The 18,253-nt window shown below is 35.2% G+C and overlaps 1 long non-coding RNA gene across 1 annotated transcript; it reads left to right on the forward strand.

Annotated features, from left to right (window-relative positions):
- Positions 1–214: 214 nt before the first annotated feature.
- On the forward strand, positions 215–16,575 carry LOC136071594 (uncharacterized). The gene is made up of 2 exons (XR_010632908.1): positions 215–355; positions 16,329–16,575. It is a non-coding gene; the product is annotated as an uncharacterized LOC136071594 (long non-coding RNA).
- The last annotated feature ends 1,678 nt before the right edge of the window (positions 16,576–18,253 follow it).

Here is an 18,253-nt window from a genome sequence, read left to right on the forward strand (position 1 = left end):
GGATTGTTGAGGCCTACTGGTAGTTGATCTGGTTGATGACTTGTCTGAACTCTGGGCCATACGTCAGACTGGCTGTAGCATTTTCTGTTTTACCTACTGTATTTAATTATGAATGATAGCAAATCTCAGATTTTAGTGATGGTATCTCTGTGGTACTTTTTTGTTGCTTCTCTAGTTGAGGTGTGATGTAGATTTCATTGGTTTTTTTTTCTTCTTTCCCTGATCTTTCCAGGCTTGGAATTCGAAAGGAAGATTTGCCCAAGTATGAAGAATAGCTAGAACTCAAAATTGCCAAGGCACAGCTAGAGAAATTGAAGAAGGATACTCTTGAAGCAATGGAAACTCAAAAGAAGCGGTATGTTGATGCTTGCTGACAATCTTATTCTAATCACTTTTTTTCCTTGAAAGTCAATTTCTGGCAGACCATCTGGGTCTCCTAGATGATTGGGAGATCAAAATTTCTGGGAATTCTTTGTGAGTCTTAACTCTTGCTTGGGAGAAAATTCAATCTGATCCCTTTGTTGATTTTGATAAAAGCTATGAATATGGTTTTGTGCAAAAATAGATTTCAACTATTGAGACCACGTGATTTGACCAGGGTCGTGTCATGATCATGGTATTACTAAACATATTAAATATGTTAGTAATATATAGAAAATATAAATAAAAATTTTTTAATAATTTTTTAATTGCTGCACCGCACCCTACACCCTCATTCCAGCCGAATCTAGAAACACACTCGTGCTTCATAGATTATAATACAACAGCTTAGGAACACCATGTGATGATGCTTTCTGATTTAAAGTTTGAATTATTTCTAAGAAAATTACCAATATCTGTTTTTAAGAAATATTTAGTTTATGGCATTTGCTTGAAATTATCTTTTAGTTTTGGAATATACAAGCAAGTAGACTTACATCAGTCAAATGAAATGATTTGTATAAAGCTTTTCACTGTGTTGCAATTAAATTATTGCTCAATATGAATTAACACAAATGTGATGCAAGGAGCATCAAAATATTTTAAGATTTTGTGTTTGAATTTGAAATTAATCTGGAAGCATGCATGGAATGTGTCCCCATGCTTAGTTGAAATTGTTGACTGGCAATAAAGTCTTGCCATTTTGTTATGACTTGTTTTTCAAAGCAAGCTTGATGTGTGGCAATGTTGCTTCAACATTTCCATATTGATGTAATCCTTGAACCCTATAAAACTAGGGATCTTGTAACGGTGAGGGTAGTATGATTTGGAATAAGAATTTTGTGTTGAGAATGTGCTTCTCCTTTGTTTGGTGGTGATGCCTATGGTTTCAAGGCAAATTATAGGTGGCGAAACTCAGACTTTGTTCTGTTTATCTTTTTTGATACTCTTTTATCTCTATTCACCTGCGCGTTCTACATCAAAATGTTGCCTAAACTTCTCTTGTTAGTGATGATAACTTGAGATTATTTGAAGTCATTTGGAAATTTGGTTATTACTGAGATAAATATCTAGCTTCTATTACATGATTCATTCATGCTATTTTTTGGCTACTTTAATTCCTTCCTAACTCTCTTTGATTGCTTTTGGGTGACAATAGAAGCTGGAGAGACTTCAAGAAGAGGATTTAGTAGGGAAGCCATTTCAACGGAAACAGATGAAAATTAGGTTCCCTGAGCGTGGAAGAAGTGGAAGATCTGTAAGTAACCAAGCTTTAACCAACTTATTATGATATAAATAGGTCCAATACAGTGAAAATAAATTATAATGATACATTTCACAAAAAGTACTCCACGGAAAACATGCCGAGCAAGATATTTGCCATGAAGTACATATTCTGAATCTTCTTCTTCTTTGTTTTTTGTTTTTTCTTCTTTCTGAGTACTCTTCTAAATCTTCTTCAGTTCTATAATTACACTCTTCCACCACCGCCACACACACACCAACGCCGCCGCCACCACCACCACCACAAAACCACCGCAAAACCCACCATAAACCACCAACAAAAAAAGGAATTCCACCACCAAACCCACCATTACTGCACCATCATCGACCCCAGCCGCCATCGTCGCCACCAAACCCACCACCCCACCACACACACCTCCACCACCAACCCACAAAAGCATCACCACCACCACCCCAAACCCACCTTAATCCCCCCCCCCCCCCCAAAAAAAAAAACCATTGCCAAACCCACCGTTACTGCACCGTCATCAACCCGCCCCGCAAAACCTACTCTCATGACACAAGAAACCCACAGGCAGCAAAACATGCATGAACACAGTTGCTTCTTAATTTGTAGAATTTTACCTAGTATGTTTTGTGCTTTAAATAGGTGCGCTGTCTGCAAGTATAGGCAAAAATAGGTATATGATGAAAGTTGTCGGTTTGGTGAAATTTTTCCTGAGAATGACACGAATTTCCAAACAATGGCGGATGTTTGGGTATAAATTGCGTGAAAAGACAAGTTCTTTCTGTGGAGGCCCACGAAAGACCGGAGTTGGTTTACTCTTTGATTAAGGGATCAAGTCCATGGTGTTCATGGCTATGTCCAGTAGCAAGAGCAATAAGTGGCACAATTACAAGGTTGGCTTCAACTTGGGCCAAATCCCTAACCATTTCCACACTATCAGCCATTTCCAACCCATTTGCATTTCCCAATCCTTATTCCAGGCTATCAACCATTTCCTCTTGGTGGCCCACCTACACGCTATCAACCCTTTCACATTCCCAATCAACAACCCTAGCCCTAGCCCAACCAAACCCAAATGTGCAGCCCTATATACCATACCAACCATTTAATCCAAATGGGCCCCATTTGGATGGCGCTATATGCCACCACCATACTAGCCTCAAATGGAAGAAGTGGAAGATTTGTTGTAACAATTAATAACTTCAAATTTGGCTTTGGAGATAAGGTGAATTGACATACTTAATCAAACTAGGAAGAGGGTTCTAGAAATATTGAACTGTCTATTTCTGATTTTTTATGTTTTATGAAATTGATAAGTTGTGTGGCTTGTGCTCTTCAACAAGGCAAATCTTACAATTGAAAGGGGAGAAAAAATTGCCATAATTGGCTTAAATGGATGTGGAAAGAGTACTTTGCTGAAAATGATATCCAATGATCATGGCATTTCTAGTTTTTCATGCTTAATTCTAAGCTCCAATGCTTTTACAAACATATACTTGTACTTCATATAAATTTGGCATTTTATATGTTTTGCTAATTTATTGCTTGTGCTAACTGACACCTTTCTATCAAGCATATCAAGTGCCTCAGCCTAAAACAGAGGTAAGTCAGTGTCAGTTAGCACAAGCAATAAATTAGCAAAACATATAAAATGCCAATTATTTAAAAATTTATATGAAGTACATGTATATGTTTGTAAAAGCATTGGAGCTTAGAATTAAGCATGAAAAACTAGAAATGCCATGATCATTGGATAAAGCAGAGATACAGCATAGTAGAGACTAAACACACCTGATTCTGCTCAAAATAGTTTGGTAGGACACTATGCTCCCCAAGCAAAACTCCTCCCCCCCCCCCCTCCCCCCTCTTGGCTTCTCTAAAACCATTATCATTTTCAGCAAAGTGCTCTTTCCACATCCATTTAAGCCAATTATGGCAATTTTTTCTCCCCTTTCAATTGTAAGATTTGCCTTGTTGAAGAGCACGAGCCACACAACTTATCAATTTCATAAAACATAAAAAATCAGAAATAGACAGTTCAATATTTCTAGAACCCTCTTCCTAGTTTGATTAAGTATGTCAATTCACCTTATCTCCAAAGCCAAATTTGAAGTTATTAATTGTTACAACATATCTTCCACTTCTTCCATTTGAGGCTAGTATGGTGGTGGCATATAGGACCATCCAAATGGGGCCCATTTGGATTAAATGGTTGGTATGGTATATAGGGCTTCACATTTGGGTTTGGCTAGGGCTAGGGTTGTTGATTGGGAATGGGAAAGGGTTGATAGCGTGTAGGTGGGCCACCAAAAGGAAATGGTTGATAGCCTGGAATAAGGATTGGGAAATGCAAATGGGCTGGAAATGGCTGATAGTGTGGAAATGGGTAGGGATTTGGCCCAAGTTGAAGCCAACCTTGTAATTGTGCCACTTATTGCTCTTGCTGTTGGACATAGCCATGAACACCATGGACCTGATCCCTTAATCAAAGAGTAAACAACTCTGGTCTTTCGTCGGCCTCCACAGAAAGAACTTGTCTTTTCACGCAATTTATACCCAAACATTCGCCATTGTTTGGAAATTCGTGTCATTCTCAGGAAAAATTTCACCGAACCTACAACTTTCATCATCTACCTGTTTTTGCCTATACTTGCAGACAACGCACCTATTTAAAGCACAAAACATACTAGGTAAAATTCTTCAAATTAAGAAGCAACTGTGTTCATGCATGTTTTGCTGCCTGTGGGTTTCTTGCGTCATGAGAGTAGGTTTTGTGGGCCGGGGTTGATGACGGTGCAGTAATGGTGGGTTTGGCAATGGTTTTTTTTTTTTTTTTTGGGGGGGGGTTTAAGGTGGGTTTGGGGGTGGTGGTGGTGATGCTTTTGTGGGTTGGTGGTGGAGGTGTGTGTGGTGGATTTGGTGGCGGCTGGGTTGATGATGGTGCAATAATGGTGGGTTTGGTGGTGGGATTCTTTTTTGTTGTTGGTGGTTTTGTGGGTGGCGGCGGTGGCGGTGGTGTGTGTGTGGTGGTGGAAGAGAGTAATTATAGAACTGAAGAAGATTCAAAAGAGTACTCAGAAAGAAGAAAAACAAAAAACAAAGAAGAAGAAGATTCAGAATATGTACTTCATATGATAAGTAATAAGGATATATATTCAAAAAAACTGCCTTATGCAAAAAACATAAGGCAGAGAGAAAAATACAGAAGAGAAAATTCAGAAGAGAGAAAAAAGAAAGAAAAGATACTAAATGCAAAGGAGAGAGAGAAGGAACATAGGGAGAGAGTCACTAGAGGTGACCAGTGCGGCTAATAAATTTTCCTGCTGAAAACTATTTGTAGGATTCTAAATACCTTTATTTCTACATCACATGCTATTCATGCTTACAAACATATATTTTTTTTGTTGCAGGAGGGGTCTCACAGATGAACTTGGTGCAAAGGCAATGATGTTTGATGCACTGGAAAAAGTGAAAAAAACTCAAAAAGCCCCTTATGAGGAATGACAAGAACAAAATGGCTGTTCTTATGGTTGAGTTTGATAAAATCAATAAGAAGTAATTGTCATCTTAACCTATTTGAACTTCTACCTTTTTTTGTTGTTGGTAATATCAGTAACTTTTTAACTTGATATATGTTGCATCGTAAAGTTCCACTTAGCTAGCTATAAAGTGTTTGCTAGGTGTACACAGGCTTTGTTGCGTTTTGTTGTAAGATTATCTTACTTTTTCTTGGTCATGTGGGCTCATCTGACCACTGATGTGTATGTCAATGTACTTATATGTTCTACTGTTTTTCATGGTTACATCATACGAACTATTATGCTCTGGTTCAAAGAGGAGTCCTTGGAGAGTGGCATGTCTGGTAGCAATTAAAATAAAAAAAAAAAAAACAGAATATCACATATGTAATTCGTATTTCCGTCAACTTCAACAGATATGACCGTGCATCAGGAATATCTTGAGTTTGTGATTGTATGGTGAACTGAATCCTTTAGGATTCTGAGTGCAAGTCAGCCCTGCAGAAAGCACAGCAGAAATGAATAGGCGAATTCATCATCACTTAATGTAGGTTACACCAAGTGCATAAAAATAAAAGTGATTCACCCACCAAAGAGATACGAACTTATTCTTCACTTCTTGGACACTGATACTAGTATCACTAATCAAATCTATGCATTACATAATATCATTATGCATGCGATATTCCATAAATGCAGTGAAGCCAGGAATGCCCAAATTTATCAACATATTTGATGTCAATCATGAAATCCAAATTTTCACTTTTGGCTTGGCACTATCACTCTGTGTGTGTTAAATAGGTTTTAATTTCAAGAGTGTGGACCAATAAGTTTTTAACAATGCATAACTGTTCCATCTTTAGCCAATTCAAATGATAACCATGAAATGAAGGCTTCCCAATCAAATGGCACAATATTCTAATTCATGTTCAATATTTTCTTGAACAACAAATAAAAAGGGGGGAAAAGATATAAACAGGAAGAGGATACAAGAGAACAAAGCTACCTATAATACATGGAACAGTTCAGATTATCCAACAACCATGGCTCAGATCAATGGGGAAAAATGATTTATCCCTATGATCTCATCAAACTTTTGCATGATTTTATTTTTAATTTGTTAACATAAGCAGGAAAACACTAGATCAAAATGTAATGAAAAAAATAGTTAACATTGGTGACATTGTTTGAACTTTGAACCATTACATCTGTTGCAATGATAGGGTGCTATGGTGAAATCTTTAACTATCACAAGTTTGGGTGGCACGTGCAAGACACATTTTTTTTATTTAAAGAAATATGAAACTATGTAAGAAAAAAATGTATGTCTTACAATGCTAATCTCGTTCATATAAGAATTTTAATTACACAAATTTAGAGTAAATATTCAAATATGAATATCTATTAGATTGTCTTCATCCAATTGAATTTTGCTATGACATTGTGTTCACGATTTACAACAAAAATAATAGAGATATCTTTAACATACATGAATAAATGTGTTCACGATTTACAACAAAAATCCTAGAAATCTTAACATATGCACGTTATAAGCATGGACTGACAAATAAGACATACATGACGTGGGCACATGACTGTTTATGCAAATACACACATGTAGTTACATGCCATGTGATGAAAAGCTACCAATATGCATTTAAAAGCACTAATAATTGATGGCAACAACAAGAAACCTTCATATTCACTTACCATCTCCCTTTAGAGCAGGGCGATCAGCTTGTTAAAAAAAAAAATCTCTCAACCAAATCTTCACCATAAAATAAATCATCTCATTTCCCTCCACTTCTTAGGAAAAAAAAAAAAAAAAAACTTCGTTTTAATTATTAAGCAATTTTTTTTTTTTGAGAAGAAGATAACTATTAAGCAATTAGGACCGTTGATATGGGATAATTGAATATGAAGAAGATCGAACGGCGTTTATATAAGGAAAACCTACACAGCTATCACACACACAACACTCAACAGTACATTTTGTTTTTTTTTTTTTTTTTGTTTTTTTTTTTGTTTTTTTCACTCTCTCTGAGTCTTAAAACAACAGAGGCTCAGCTCACACAACACACCATCAACCAAAACAGCTCGAACAAGAAGAGCAGCTCAAAACGACGCCGCTGAGAGTCTACTCCGATCATGGCCTTCTCGTCCGCCTTTTGTACCAAACAGGTCTGTCACTCACTTCCTCTTATTGCGATCCGAATACCGATATTCCTATCCCTGTTTTGCTTTACTCTATCTTCGATTTCGTTGATCAATTTTTTTTGTTTATGAGTATTGAATCTGTTGGATACTCTGAAAATGCAAACTTTTTAGGGATGCCATAGAAAATCGTGTATTAGATCTGCGAAATGATGATTTTTTGTTTCCATTTCTTACTGACAACAGTGCGTTGGGTTTCTTTGTTCGATGGATTAGTTTATTGTGGATCTGTTGGGTGTGTAGAAGTTTGGGGTTTGGAGTGTAGGAAATGATAGATTTTAGGGTTTGAAAATTGTGTAAAGCATGATTTTTTTATTTTATTTTTGTTTGATGTTTGTGTGTGTGTGAGTGGGCTTATCAGTGTTAGAAATTCTATCTGTGTAGCAATGGGTAAAATAATCCGGCATGGCAACGATAGTGGTGAAGGCAGAAATTGATATTTAGTTTGGTTCATCCTTTTGTAAAAATATCATTGTGTGATGGGGAATGAATTAATAAAATGAAGGGTGGTTTGTGTCAATGTTTTTTAATCCAAAAACTAACAGTAATGTAGGTGTAATAGTTGTAAAACGGTTATTGTGTGTGTGTGTTGGTTGGTGTTGAGTTAGATAAGGTGGCGTGAGAACTAAATTATGTTTATGTGACTATTGTTTTGAAAAAAAATTATATGTTTGGATGGAGAGAGAGAGAGAGAGGAAGGGGAGAAGTAAGGAAAAGGGAATATGGGGAAATGTACTAAAATTAGTGCATTCTGGCTACCTTTCCGTCTCATTTCATCTAATTCCATCTCCTACATTCTTAATACATGTAAGATGATAATTAACTACAATGTAGCGTGTTTTGATGCAAGTGGACAATCCCACCCCCCCCCTCCTCAAACAAAAATCCACATTCCATTCTCTTAGTTGGTGCTGTTTTGTAAGATTTGGCTGCAGTTTTGAGTAAATTAATTTGCTTCTTATTATGGAACATAAATTGCACAAAGCTCCAATACTTTTAATTCTTTCTGTCACTCATGTCAATATATATATATGTAATATATGAAGTGTGTATATCATGTTACTATGTGTATATATATTTGCTTTACTATTAGGATTGGTCATGCAATGAGTTAGTTATTTTCTCTATTTTTATCTCTTTTGTTCTTTCCTTTTTCTTTTCTAGAGAGAGATTATATACATAGTAACATATATAACACATTCATATATTACATATATATATATTGAGAGAGTGACGAAAGAATTAAAGTATTGGAGCTTTGTGCAATTTATGTTTCATAATAAGAAGAAATTAATTTTACTCAAACTGCAGCCAAATCTTACAAAACAGCACCAACTAAGAGAATGGAATGTGGGATTTTTGTTTTGGGGGAGGGAGGGGGGGGGGGTGGGGGATTGTCCACTTGCATCAAAACACGCTATATTGTAGTTAATTATCATCTTACAATTATGTTAAGAACTATAGGAGATGGGAATTAGATGAAATGAGACGGAAAGGTAGCCAAAATGCACTAAATTTAGTACATTTTCCCATAATCCCTTTTCCTTTACTCTCTCTCTCTCTCTCTCTCTCTCTCTCTCTCTCTCTCTCTCCAAACATAGGTAATTTTTTTTCAAAAAATAGGTCACATAAACATAATTTAGTTCCTCACGCCACCTTATCTAACTACATCACACACAATAACCGTTTTACGACTATTACACCTACATTACTGTTATTGTTTTTGATTAAAAAACATTGACACAAACCACCCTTCATTTTAATAATTTCATTCCCCATCACACAATGAATATTTTTACAACGTTGAATCCAACTAAATATCAATTTCTGCCTTCACACTATCGTTGCCATGCCGATTATTTTACCCATTTGCTACACAGATAGAATTTCTAACACTGATAAGCCCACTCACACACACGCACACAAACATCAAAAATAAAAAATAAAAATAAAAATAAAAAAATCATGTTTTTACACAATTTTCAAACCCTAACAATCTACCATTTCCTACACTCCAAACCCTAAACTTCTACACACCCAAAGATCACAATAATAATCCATCGAACAAAGAAAACCCAACGCACTGTTTGGTCAGTAAGAAATGGAAACAAAAGTCATCATTTCGCAGATCTAATACACGATTTTCTATGGCATCCCTAAAAAGTTTGCATTTTCAGAGTATCCAAACAGATTCAATACTCATAAACAAAAAAAATTGATCAACGAAATCGAAGATAGAGTAAAGCAAAACAGGGATAGGAATATCGGTATTCGGATCGGCAATAAGAGGAAGTGAGTGACAGACCTGTTTGGTACAAAAGGCGGGACGAGAAGGCCATGATCGGAGTAGACTCTCAGCGGCGTCGTTTTGAGCTGCTTCTTCTTGTTCGAGCTGTTTTGGTTGATGGGTGTGTTTGTGTGAGCTGAGCCTCTGTTGTTTTAAGACTCAGAGAGAGTGAAAAAAACAAAAAAAAAAAAAAAAAACAAATGTTACTGTGTAGTGTGAGTGTGTGATAGCTGAGTAGGTTTTCCTTATATAAACGCCGTTCGATCTTCTTCATATTCAATTATCCCATATCAACGGTCCTAATTGCTTAATAGTTATCTTCTTCTCAAAAAAAAAAAATTGCTTAATAATTAAAACGAAGTTTTTTTTTTTTTTTTTTTCCCTAAGAAGTGGGAGGGAAATGAGATGATTTATTTTTATGGTGAAGATTTGGTTGAGAGATTTTTTTTTTCTTTTCTTTTCATGTGTTATCTAATTTAAATTTTAGGTGATGATTTAAAAAAAATTATTAACTAATATTTTACTTTTTTAATTATAAGTTTAGTGTCCCTTCTAAATCAGTAGTATAATTACTAGATTAGTAATATAATTGTATATATTCCAAAAATAACCAAAAGTTAATAATCTTCTAAAAAAAACTAGAAGATAATGAAATTCAACATCAAAGTCTTTTATTTTTTAGGGAGAAATAGTTTATTTTTTATGCATCTAATTGTGTGTGTAGGAGCATTGGCCCTGGAGCCCATTGTTTATATATAGAATGGATCTAAGGCCAATTCGAGGACAGATAGCATTCAAAGAGGGGAAACGTTGTTAAAAGAGCCCTATTGCAAGTGAAGAAGTTAATTTGATTATAACAATCCGGAGGGTTATGCCGAGGATGAGAGCCTCCTTGGCTAACTAAGGCCAAGGTCCATAAAGGTGACCTGTCGTCCAAGGGAACGTCCCAGGAACACTCAGTTGATACGAATAGGCACTATGGGAACTTAGGACAAGGAAATGTCTTGAAATATCTTAGGAGAAAACTGCTGCCACCACATTAAATGCCTTGCAGCTAACTCTCTAGCCGCATTAATGTGGAGGTGAGTAGCTTTCAGCCTTACAGCTACTACATGGAGACTTATGGAAGGTGCTGATTGACAAATATCAACATTAACCATCTGACATGCATGTGGAAGGTGAAGATGAAAATAAAGACAGTATAAAAGAAGTAAGGATGCAACGAGAAGGGGATCGAAAAATCTAAGAAAGAAACACTGTAGCAATCTAAAATCAGACTTGTAACCCTACTTAAGAACATTATATACGAACCAGTCTCTTTGGACTTTGCCAAGGACATTTTTCTTCAATTCAAACTTATTTATTTTTACTCTTTGTCATCAAGACCTACTTAACTTGCTTTTTGATTAACTAGAGTCCAGATTTTCAACCCACTCTCTACAAATTCATTGTTTTGGCTTTTTGAGCCTAAATCCATCCACTCATTAGGGCTAGGAATTCAAATATATCCTTACAGTGTGCATACTGGTAACAAAAATGATCATTAGCTTTTTATTTTGGAGTCACTTCCCTTGGCAAATACTAAGTAGCTTTGTGGTTTAGAATATTATCTTGAAGAGAACTTTGGTTCAATGCTCCTTACCCTCTTAGTTTTTTTTTTTTTTTTGTAAGAAAAAAATTTATCTCATAAATAATTAAATAAATTGTTGACTTTAAATGAAATGTTAATCCCTGATTCTCAAAAAAAAAATTGTTAATCCCAACCCATGGAAAGATAAAAAGAGAATGTTTCATAAAAAGAAAAAAATGGAAAGAATGTTTTAAGGTGAGAAAATTAAATTTTTTGTTACAGATAATATCTCAAATTTCATCAAAAGACAACTAAATCAACTGTGAATTATCTGCTAATATCTTAAACAATAATTGAAGAGAGAGTACTAACATCATCAATACATGACATCAATACTCAACTATCATTGATGTTAACTTGTTATTCACATGCTGAATCTGAACAGATATACAAATCAATTTTGTTCATGTTGTGACAATATACTTATCCATACTATAGTGTGAATTTTAATTGTCCATTTGAATTGAGGGGAGTAGAGTAGATTTGACCTAAAATTAGCCTATTTTTCAGCTAATTCTACTCTATTCCTTCTTTTCTCTCTCTTTCTCTCTTCCATCTAAAGGGTCCTAAAGTTATTTTTCCAAGTAACATTTCTACAGAAAATCAAAGCTTGCGAGTACAATTTATTTGTTTACAGTTTATTATTATATTTATTATTATTTTAAGTTCCTCCCAAATTTATAATAGAAATCATATATAGTACAACTAAGATCCTTTGTTCTACCCAAAAAATAAATTTAAGATCCTTAGTCCTTTTTTCAAGCCGTAATGAGATTGGAGAGTACTTTATGCGATTAGTTAATTAAATAATTGAACTTTCCTTCACTCACTCCAAAAAGTCCAAATTCAATTTCTTAATTGAGTAAAGCTAAAGTGAAGTGCTCTAATCATCACTTGAGCTTCATTCAATCACGAATATTGCTGTTCAGTGTAGTATGAATTACTATTACTAGTGAATCTATTATATGTGTGACCTTGTTACTGCCTATCCAAAATGACCAAAACAAATATTGAAAGTTAAAACATGGTTATCATATAACATGTAGAACTTACTGACATATATTATTTGATCATATCACAATCTAACGTGAAAAAATAAAATTAAAAAAATACTAAAAAATTTGTATTATTATATACTATTCAATGTGACATGAGTTACTAATGGTGTGAAAAGTTATTATTATGTGTAACCTTGTTACTAGTAGGGGTATCATACCTCCAAAAAGTGTGAGATCTTTTCCTCCTAATGTGAAAGTGAATTAGAATTTACTTACCGTATTTAAGTACAATATTAAAACTTCTCCTTAAAATAAACCTTTTTTTCATTTCAAAAGTAAATGAAGAGGATCATTTATGTCGTGAAGCATTTTGACTTAAATTTTATTAAACATTGGATAGAAAGTGGGATTGGATCTTGAAAATGAAAGTAAGGTTTTTTTTTTTTTTTTTTGGAGAATCCAAACCCAAAAGGTCAAGTTTTATTCCATAGAGAAAGAATTACAATGCATCACGAGCCACTAGAGAAGCTCTGTCATCGGGATAGAATCAATCCAAACCTGTAGCTCGCTGCAGCACTTTGGAAGCCACTAGAGGGAAAGATGATATCACTAATCACAGTACCGTACTCTGCATTTCCACAATCTCTACTTCGAACAACTAATGATTTTTTCTGCAACCCCCTCAACACAGCATTCTGCTAAACTCAATTCTCTGGCAAAGAGTAGAGCTTTCTACAGCTAAGGCTCGACCACAGCTGGGGATGAAGGAAACGGGACTCGTTCAGACATGGACCCAACGGCATTTCCTGCAGAATCACGCACCACCACACAAAGACTGGCAGCTCAGATTAGTGAAAACAGCCCATCAAAATTGACTCTGAAATGAGGTTGTATAGAGGATCCAACGAATAGCCCTATGATTCTTCGGAGGTGGCCGAATCTGTCTACTTGCACTTGCAGAAACTCTTGCAGGAATAGAGCTGATTTCTTTCGGATTTGGTGGATCTCGATAGGCTTATCACCTACCGAGCTGAGTTTCTTCCATTCAAACTTTTTTAACACACACACAGTGATAGTGCCAGCCAAAAGTGAAATTTGGATTTCATGATTGACATCTAATATGTTGATAAATTTGGGCATTCCTGGCTTAGCTGCATTTATGGAATATCGCATGCATAATGATATTATATAATACATTAGATTTGATTAGATGATACTAGTAGATCCTTATGTGTGTCACCTCCAACGCTAATTCCTGTCAGAAGAAAATAAGTTCATATCTGTTTGGTGGGTGAATCACTTTATTTTTATGCACTTGGTGTAACCTCTATTAAGTGATGATGAATTCGCCTATTCATTTCTGCTGTGCTTTCTGCAGGGCTGACTTGTCTCAGAATCCTAAGGATTCAGTTCACCATACAATCACAACTCAAGATATTCCTGATGCACGTCATATCTGTTGACATTGAAGGAATACGAATTAATATGTGATATTCTGTTTTTTTTATAAGTAGGATATATATCAAAACGCCTTATAAACATAGGCAAGGTCAATAGAGAATTCAAAGAGAAAAAAAAATACTATGCAGAGAAAGGATAGAATACTAGAGCTGACCATGCGGCTAATAAATTTTCCTGCTGAAACTATTTGTAGGATTCTAAATACCTTATTTCTACATCACATGCTTATTCATGCTTACAAACATATATTTTTTTTGTTGCAGGAGGGGTCTCACAGATGAACTTGGTGCAGAGGCAATGATGTTTGATGCACTGGAAAAAGTTGAAAAAGAACTCAAAAAGCCCCTTATGAGGAATGACAAGAACAAGAATGGCTGTTCTTATGGTGAGTTTGATAAAATCAATAAGAAGTAATTGTCATCTTAACCTATTTGAACTTCTCCTTTTTTGTTGTTTGGGTAATATCGTAACATTTTAACTTGATACTATGTTGCATTAAAGTTGCCACTTAGCTAGCTATAAAGTGTTTGCTAGGTGTACATAGGCTTTGTGGTTTTGTTGTAAGATCATCTTACTTGTTGGTCTTAGGTCTTATGTGGGCTCATCTGACCACTGATGTGTATTCAATGTACTTATATGTTCTTACTGTTTTTCATGGTTACATCATATGAATATTAGTGCTCTGGTTCAAAGAGGAGCCTGGGAGAGTTGGCATGTCTGTAGCAATTAAAGTAGTTCTCCTAGGAGGATATTTGTCTTTAATATATGATTTTTAGGAAAGGAATGAAATTTCAAGATATAAAGCATTGTCATACTGGCTAAATTAGTGTGTTACACAACATTTGAATTTTTCAATGGAGTGAAAATATAGGATTGGTTTTTGTATGCAACTCACTTTTTCATTTTTTATTTTATTATTATTTTAAGAAAGCAATAAGAAGTCTTTCTTTTTGGATAGCTCAAAATAATTCTTTTGTTTCTTCATGCGACTCTGTTTGCTATTCTGAGAAAATTATATGATAAGAGAAATATATCAATGTGTGTGAACCCATGCACTTTTATTTCTATTCATCTTCACTGGTAAAAGGTTGCAGGTTGATTAATGAAGTTGGAGTTTTTGTGTGAGATATAGCATAGCTTGCTTATGTGATCACTTATTCACATGTTTATCTGTTAAGGATGAGTTTAGTATGTTCTATTATTCAGTTAAATTTGTTTGTTTGATTAACTTCTTTCTCTTTTAGGCTTTCTATGTGTTCCCTTTTACTTTACATGGTTGTGTGAACATAGAGGTGAATTGCTTATTCTTTTTTGAAGTTTTTCACTCTTTTAATTATTAACACTAGGATTGTTGAGGCCTACTGGTGTTGATCTGGTTGATGACTTGTCTGAACTCTGGGCCATACGTCAGACTGGTTGTAGTATTTTCTGTTTTACCTACTGTATTTAATTATGAATGGTAGCAAATCTCAGATTTTAGTGATGGTATCTTCTGTGGTACTTTTTTGTTGCTTCTCTAGTTGAGGTGTGATGTAGATTTCATTGGTTTTTTTTTCTTCTTCCTTCCCATCTTTCCAGCTTGGAATTCGAAAGGAAGATTGCCCAAGTATGAAGAACAGCTAGAACTCAAAATTGCCAAGGCACAGCTAGAGGAATTGAAGAAGGATACTCTTGAAGCAATGGAAACTCAAAGAAGCGGTATGTTGATGCTTGCTGCAATCTTATTCTAATCACTTTTTTTCTTGAAAGTCAATTTCTGGCAGACCATTCTGGGTCTCCTAGATGATTGGGAGATCAAAATTTCTGGAATTCTTTGTGAGCTTGACTCTTGCTTGGGAGAAAATTCAATCTGATCCCTTTGTTGATTTTGATAAATAGCTATGATATGGTTTTGTGCAAAAATGGATTTTAACTATTGAGACCACCAGGGCAGTAGCACAATTGGCTACAGACCATGCCTCATGAAGAGAGGTCACTAGTTTGAATCTTTCATTCCCCTCCCTCCCTAGGGGCCAAAACTTACTGTTAATATTTTTAACCATTGAAATATGTGCAAGGGTCTTTATCTGGGGGAAGGGAGGAATAAGGCCGAAAGTTGGCAATGCATTGATTTGATCCCATTTTAAGGAATGCATACAAAACAAACTAAATTTGTAAGTATAACTTCTTATACAGATTAGCATATATATTGTTGGAGTGGAGAGGATTCTTCTGATATATGTAATGCTGACCATGTTGAAATTTAGTGAGTCTAGTGCTGATTGAGGTGGTTTCTATATGGGATTAGTTTTTTATTTTTATTTTTTTTGAAATTGTTCAAATTCAGAGGCCAATGACAATTTGGAGGCCTCAGCTAAGTAGCAAAGTCTGTATTGGTCCATTATTTACATCCAGGGTGAAAGGTACTCGGTAGACCAATGTGGCAAGTTAGATTAATAATATTACTGGAAGCCACATTCGTTATATTATTTGTCTGTTTAGTAGACATCTCTGCAGAATATTACCTAAACTGATTTGAAATTAATACATGGTCTTGGTTTGATTTCAGGGAGGAATTCAAGGATGACAAATGGTTGATCCTAAGTCGTTGGATATCCGAAACTTTATCTAAGATTGAGATTTGCCTTGTACTTGTTTGTTTGGGGTTAAATAATGTTTGGGCAGAGTGAAAACCCTCAATTTTTGTTTGGGAAATGGACAAGGAGAGTAAATCTCCATTTTTCTTTGTAACTCTTTATACTTGGATATGGATATCTGGTCAATGAATTCAAAATAAGTTTGTGTAGTTATTACAAGATTGCAAATCTTTTATAAATCACAGGATTTGAGGTCCAAAGGATTCAATCCCCATGATTTGTAATTACATTTTTTGTGAAGCTGTTATTTAGGAACTCTAGAGAGCATTTTCGAATCTCTATCAAAGTAACATATGAATCGTTGCCTTAGTTATTCACTAATCCAATTACGCGGAGGGTTTGAGCTTCGTATAGAAATTCATGCTTTGACCATAACAGTTACTTCCAGTTACTACTTTTGTTTTGCATATACGGTTCTTAATAGGTGTTCAGGCAACATTAATGGTACAAATCTCACATCTAGGACTGTCTTTTAAGATTTGCATCACTAGTCTATATTTTTTATTAGACTCCAGGAAGCAATATAGGGACTTATATCCATTTCATTTCCACACAACATATAAAAAGACTGTGTGTGGTAGCGCAGTAACGTTGGCGGGGAGCTGTGCATTTTTCAGGTCGAGTTTGAAGGTGATGTAAGAATGCGATTTCTGCTATAAAAAATTATTAAATAGTTGTCCACTAAATAGCGTCTAAGACTTTAAGTTCATGAAAGGAGCCTACATCCAAAAAAAAATCATGAAAGTGAAAGGGGGCCTTTAGAGTTTTGTCTTTTGTTGCGGCAAGAGAGCTACTGATGCCTTAGTTAAAAAAGAGGACATTCTCAATTGTTTCAATCTTTTTAAAATGTTTTGAGTTCTACGTGTTTGTTCAACCCCCTAGCCGAGGAATAACCTCGTTAATCCNTTTGGTTGAGAGATTTTTTTTTTTTCTTTTCTTTTCATGTGTTATCTAATTTAAATTTTTAGGTGATGATTTTAAAAAAAATTATTAACTAATATTTTACTTTTTTTAATTATAAGTTTAGTGTCCCTTCTAAATCAGTAGTATAATTACTAGATTAGTAATATAATTGTATATTATTCCAAAAATAACCAAAAGTTAATAATCTTCTAAAAAAAACTAGAAGATAATGAAATTCAACATCAAAGTCTTTTATTTTTTAGGGAGAAATAGTTTATTTTTTTATGCATCTAATTGTGTGTGTAGGAGCATTGGGCCCTGGAGCCCATTGTTTATATATAGAATGGATCTAAGGCCCAATTCGAGGACAGATAGCATTCAAAGAGGGGAAACGTTGTTAAAAGAGCCCCTATTGGCAAGTGAAGAAGTTAATTTTGATTATAACAATCCGGAGGGTTATGCCGAGGATGAGAGCCTCCTTGGCTAACTAAGGCCGAGGTCCATAGAGGTGACCTGTCGTCCAGGGGAACGTCCCAGGAACACTCAGTTGATACGAATAGGCACTATGGGAACTTAGGATAAGGAAATGTCTTGAAATATCTTAGGAGAAAACTGCTGCCACCACATTAAATGCCTTGCAGCTAACTCTCTAGCCGCATTAATGTGGAGGTGAGTAGCTTTCAGCCTTACAGCTACTACATGGAGACTTATGGAAGGTGCTGATTGGACAAGTATCAACATTAATCATCTGACATGCATGTGGAAGGTGAAGATGAAAAATAAAGACAGTATAAAAGAAGTAAGGATGCAACGAGAAGGGGGATCGAAAAATTAAGAAAGAAACACTGTAGCAATCTAAAATCAGACTTGTAACCCTACTTAAGAACATTATATACGAAACCAGTCTCTTTGGACTTTGCCAAGGACATTTTTC

Source organism: Quercus suber, unplaced genomic scaffold, assembly GCF_002906115.3.
Source record: "Quercus suber isolate HL8 unplaced genomic scaffold, Cork oak 2.0 scaffold_328, whole genome shotgun sequence".
Lineage (NCBI taxonomy): Eukaryota > Viridiplantae > Streptophyta > Magnoliopsida > Fagales > Fagaceae > Quercus > Quercus suber.